The following is a 6,564-nucleotide window of genomic DNA, read 5'->3' on the forward strand; positions in this document are numbered from 1 at the left end:
TTACCTCATGTCAGTCTTTAAAAACTAGCTCCAATGGTAACCAGAATTTTTTGTTTAGACTACTGCAAAACCAGACAGGAATTCCCACTGCTGGTATTTAGGTGTGATGTGGATTCCAAGAACTCTGCAGCATGGGAATGGTTGAATTTGCATGGCTTTAACTCGGTGGCTCACCAGTCATATGTTTTCTTTAAAGCCTGAGAAAGTGGCACCTGACATAGTTTTCTGCCTCTCTCTGTGCACAACAGTGTGTCAAAGGAACTAAGTGTCTTACGGGGCAAATGTATGATCTGTTGGCTTTAGTAGTGGAGTTGGTTTAGGAAGGGTTATTTTTAACGTGGATCATAACAATGGTCTGACCTGCATCATGGCCCCACAGGGAATTGGCACGGAAAGGAAGCTCATGTGCAGTGAGCACAAGGGTGAGAATGAGGGGCTGGGGACAGGCAGGGAGTTCAGCTTCTTGGGACAGTTTTGCTGCCAGCACATTGTGTAACTTCACTCTCACTGCATGTTCTTCCCAGGCCAGGTATTTTTTTAACCTGTAAGCATGCCAGGAGGAAAGTGGTGACTCAAATTCCCATCATTTTAACAGAATCGTACAGGGACATCAGCCAATGAGCTGCTGAGGAAAAAATTCCCCACCATAAATTGAGGTCACTAGAGGGGGATGTTAACCTGGGACTAAGAGGAATGAGGAGCTCTCATTAAATCTGGTTCAGTTACAGTAGGATTTGCACCTAGTGGCCTTTGCCAAAACCCAAATGTCTCACTGTTGTTGAGCAAGGTACTGGGTTCTTTTGATTCATTTGACCGTTGCCATCTGCTCCAAAAGCAGTTTCGTTTAATTTAGCATCCATATAATTTCTGATGGACACTTTCTGGTGAAGGGCACTACTGCCTATCAATGCAAGGTGATATCACAAGTTTTCCAGCACATCTCCAAATTTTGTTTTCCTAACTTGGTGCAGGTTCTGTCTTAGCATACAGTCATATCTGAGATTACACAGTCCTCACAAAGTTCGATTTTCCTCCACACCATCAATAAATCTTGGCACCAGTATATATTTTCAGAGATACATGCACACTAAAGTAACTGAGGAGTAGTTAGTGGCACACTCATAGTAGCTGCTGCAGGGCCTGCATGTCAATGTGCAGCAGGGCACAACGTTGTTTACTTACTGTGACAAAGAATATAATGGCACCGAGCTGTGAATTTCCTTCACGTAGTCCTAGTGAGTGTTTGGATACAGTAGATTTAATATTATTTAAAATCCCAATATTGATGATTTTTTGCATCTGCTGTTGATTTTGGCAGAGAGTTGTAAACAAATTCCTTGCCTGAATTGCTTATAGGCAAATACTGCATGCTTTAATGAGAGTTCTTAATCTAACTTGTCACTCTGTTTACATCAAACAGTTTCTTCCTGGCCCTTTATCTAATTTTCTTCATCTCTGATGTTCTGTTCCTTCTCATTCTCTTCACAATCCCTTTATCTTTGCTTCAAGGATGTGCAACTCAAAAGTGTTTATTTTGACAATATTACTCAGTGATCTCTCCACAGATGAATAATGCCTTTGGTGCACATCCAGTGATGCTCCTACAATAGAAGCCTTATCAGAGGGGTGAATTTGGCCCTTTGGCTTTTCAGTAGAGTAAATTAACACATTAAAAGGTAGCAGATAAAAAAGCTTGCCTAAAATATAATCAGAATTTTTCTCAGTAAACATTCAGTAACCAGAGTTTCCAAAGGATTGGTTGCAAATCAATGAGCAGAACTGTCCACAAGCCTGGAGGCAGACTGTTAGACAGACTCCCTTTGTAGTGCTGCCTTATTTTTCCTTTTTCAAAAGGTTGAAAGTGATTCGTGAGCTGAAGTGTGTTGGTGCCCTAAAATAGAGTTTATTTTTTAGAAGCTAGACATCACTCCGCTCCTTTTGTAGGATAATATATGGCACATAAAACAGTAATGTTGTAGGCCATTGTTACAAATTCTGATGCTAAGAAGTCCATGCGAATGATTTTGTAATAATTACTGGGCAAATCTCTCACTATTCAAGTGGCTTTACAATAGTGCTGGAGTTCCCAGCTGGCTGTCCTCATGAGGTATTAGAACTGAAGGAGCGTTAGTGAAAAGGGCTCTGTAATAAAATCTGGTAGCTGCACAAGAAAAACATTATTGTGGAGTCAAATGACACCACTGAGTTTTATCGGTCATGGTGAACCAATGGCATCAATTTGAACTGTCTGGTTTTTTGCTGCCTTTTGATGAACAAAAGGAGGGACTTTCAACAAGCAGAGACATCAGTGAGGTCTCTAGAAGTACTAAGCATTAGACCTACTTTTCTACCTATAAAAATCTTACCCCTGCCTGAGTGCTGCCCATTAAAAAAGAAGGAAATCAATCCAGTCCTTAGTATAGAAAATCACTCCCAGTTCTGCTATGTTAGCTTTTTACAAATTTTATATATATATATATATATGTATATGTATAAATTTATTAGTGATTTCACATAAGGATACAACAAGGACTGGATGTCACACGGCAAACAAGAGTTCTTGCCCTGAAGAGATGATGACTCTAGACCAGTATCAGAATATTTTGTCTTTGATTATTTTAGTAGGATAGGACAGGGGGTTGCCTGGTAGTTTTGGCAGACAGAGTTTCTCCTGATGTGTGGCAGGTGTTAGAGGGAAGATTTTTGGGTTTGATCCTGTGGCATTCTAACTAGTTCCCCTATATTATCTCGTTGCTCTCCTAAAGCATCATTTGCAAGATTTTTCCTGATTTTAGCGAAGCGTGTGCTCACCAATAAGATATCTTTGCTTGGCAAAGGACAGCACACGTGATAAAACAGCAGTCACCTTTGTCAGAATTATGGGCTGATGACTCTTGGATTTCTCAAAAGGCCTTATTTTGATTACTAGAATAAAGTAGTTTTATACATCTAAATCTTGCACTAGAATTAATCTAACTGTAGATGCAGGCTTCTCTTGTATGTGCTACTTAATGAAAATGGGTTTCTGTTGTTCTTTATGTATGAAATATATCTTCCAGGGTTCTGCTCTGTAAGTGTTTGACATTAATTATGTAGATATTGGTCAGTTCTTTCTGTTGCTCTCCAAGAAACTAAGAAAAGGGTTTGTGCAACTATCTCAATGTTTTCGTATTTTGCTATGGACTATAGCTCAGTAGCTGATACTCACAAATGCCTGTATATTGGATGCAAATGCATTAAAACTTATTTTCTATGTTGTATTTTATTTAAATGCCTAGAAATTTTAGACTCCTCTTTTTCAGTAAGGGTATGTTTATCCATACCTTCACTGAGAAGGCTTGAATTAACTGGCTCTCTTGAAACTGTTTAATGGAACCCATACACTGGTTTGCTAAATTGCTTTAGGAAGAAGACACAGTTCAGAAAAATTATGCTTACATTTTTGAGAAAAAACCCTTCCTATTCACTTTATAATTGGATTACTTAATAACACTGAAAGGTTATAATGGTTTTGTTTAACTCTACAATGGCAGTTTGAAAGTTACTCTGACAGAAGCTTGCTAGCACGTGACCTGGAATGGAGCACTACTTGAGAGTCAGAACCTAGCAGGTACCGGTGAATAGTCATGCATCTGTTCTGTGCTTAGGTACTGCTTGCGTGCAAAGAAAGTCCTGAAGGGTCACAAATCTGTGTTAAAATCAGATCACCTAATCTTTTAGGCTGTCCAACAGCTGTTAGAACACAGGCCTGGGGATCAGGTCACCTGGGTTTTAATCCCAACTGACTGTGTGGCTTTGTGCAAATCTTGTAACCTCTTTGTGCCTCAGTTCCAACAAGTTGAGTGGAAATAATAGTTTTTGGACCTGCCTAGGTCCGCGTTCTACTGAGAGGCTTCTCAGGAGCGTTTTGAGGCTGGTGGATGGCAGATGTTGTTGGCATGCTAAGTACCCTATTTAATTCTCACTGAAGGAACTGCAGTAAAATATGAGCAGTTTTCTGCCACCTATGTAGAAACTAAATAGCTAACTAATCTCTTAGGATAAGATCTTGACGCTGTTGAATTCTATGGAAATCTTGTCAGTGATTTCAGTGAGGCTTGAATTTTTTACTTTGTGTTATTTTTTGGTCACTAAATGTGCAGGACAAACCATCTGATAGACTTTTCCTTCTCACAGTGATGTGTTGTTGGTTGTGTTTTAGTTTGCACCATCAGTTGTTTTGAAACTGTTATTCCTGAACACGTTGCAGTGGTTCAGTTAATGCAACTGCCTATTTATGCTTTTATGTAGCAAACTGAGATACTTGGCAATTGTGCTGCAAATTGCCTTTTTGTACTTTTGGGGTTTTCTCTTGGATGTGACTCAGCTGTTCAAAACTGTTGTTACTGCAGACTTTGACTCTGTCACGCACATCTGATTTAAAAACAATGAGTCTCATGATGTATGACTACCTTTATACTCACATGGGATGTTTACAATGCAATCTGTTTTTCACATTTGACCCCGTATCTGTGGCTTCTTACCGAGGTTATCCCAGTTGGCACAATGCCATTAGCAGTATCAGTAATTTATAAAGCGAACTCTTTCAAAGTAACAGAATGCAATTTATCAACTTTTTTATAGATTTTAACATTAAAATCTAGCTGATTTTAATGCTTACAGATTGGGTGAAATTACAAGGAAATTGTATGTTCAAAATTTTCTTCCCTTAAGCTTGTCTTGAAGTTTGAGCTGTCGTTTAAGCAGTAAGCTCCTGGTCCTGCAGCTCTATCTGTGCAAGAAGAATACAGTTTGGCCTATGCAGACTGCCAGACTTTGGCTGCAGGAATCTGGCAGTGTGACCAGGACACAGTAAGTGATGGGATTCCCAAAGTCCTAACAAGAGTGCACTTCCTAATTCTCTTAGGCACTCTTGAACATCACATAAGAAATCATGTACCTTTCCTATGTTGACTTAATAAATAACAGCAGGAATAGTTTCACTTCCTTTGAATTTTTTTTAAAAATTTTTTTTTTAAAGGCTATGCTTACTGCCTAGGCAAGTGTAATTTTATCAAATATTTAGTCTTGATGTCTTGGAAAATTATGTCATGAGATCGCTTATTTTGCCAGTGCAGAAAATCTCACAAGTACAGAAAACCAGAGTATGTTTTGTGACGGTGAGCTTTGGCCAATGCTCACACTATGAAGTTCAGTGTTCAAACAAGTTTGTGAGCTCTGGCACCTCGTAACAGGAGATTTTCATTCCAGACTGGGGACATCAGAAGATAACCCAATTATTACCATCCAGTTCTCTTCCCTAGGGAGAATCTCCTGTCCTCACTGGCTAGAAGCAGAACTATATTGATCCTGATGTGTCTTTAAACATTGGTAATTTTTAGCTATTTTAAAAACATTTTCAAAGATGTAGTTTGAGCTCCGAGAAAACAGTCTTTGAGGTAGCTATAGGTGTACCAAGTTTATTTGGTTGAGAGGCAGCTGCTTTTTCCAGCAATTTTCTCAGTTGACGTATGAGCAGTACTTGATAGTCCTGCTGGAAAAACATGACGTAGCTGTTATAATATGCTTTCCTTGGGTTTTGCCTTATGATACTGCTTTTTTGTGCACCACTATGTTTCTGAAGGTCAGTACTTCCAGTGCTAAACACAAATAGAGCAGTGTTTTCTGCTGAAGTCTCTGCCTCATTTTCTGCTGCCTTACATGTGGAGATTTGGTATTTGGTACTAAAAATAGAAACTTTTAATCTAAGAAAAAAGCAAGCTTTCTAGGCAAAATCATTAACATTTAGTGCTATGTGCCTGCATTGACAGGGCTTTTTTTCCAACCAGGAATTTTATTACTGGCAGAGTAGTCTGTGCCATGAAACTCCTATGATACCCTTTTGCATACTACATCTGGGACACAGCGTTAGGACCTGGTCCAAAGATACAGCCCTCTCTCACCAAAATGGCACCACTTTCCTTTCTGGAGGGCTTTCTCTTGATACTTTTATGCTTATTGCAGTATCTTCCATCTTGGGGCCAATCTGTGATTAGGTTAGTAAACATCAGCCTTAACAAATATCCACAAACAAAAACAACACAAAGATGCTACACATCAGCTAGTAAAGCCTTACAGCAGTCCAGGAGCAACAGGTAAGTAGTATTATGCTTTAATGGTAGCAAAGCTGTGATTTGCAGTTTATAAAAGCAAACAGACAAACAAACAAACAAACAAAGAGTTATTTTTAGAGCTGGCAGTAGAACCAAGCTCTTAGTCCCTAAACCTGTGTTCTAGCTATTGCCATGGGTGACCAACTAGTAGACAGAGGGTCTCTGTTTTGAACTTCATTGTGAAGACTAAACTGTTTCACTTCAGTTTGGAACACTGGAAAACCAAACCACGTTACTACAGAGGGTTCTCATCAGGCAATTGAAATTACACTGAAATCAAATTTCATGCATATAAATTTATGAGGATGGCCCAGAACAAACACGAGGGTGCTCTGCAAGTGTCAGGAACTGAAAAGTTGCTTAGCGAATAACTTAAATCAGGCCCACTGAGTTTTCCTGAGTAAAAAAACCA

This window comes from Platalea leucorodia (assembly GCF_965183815.1).
Source record: "Platalea leucorodia genome assembly, chromosome: 7".
Classification (NCBI taxonomy): domain Eukaryota; kingdom Metazoa; phylum Chordata; class Aves; order Pelecaniformes; family Threskiornithidae; genus Platalea; species Platalea leucorodia.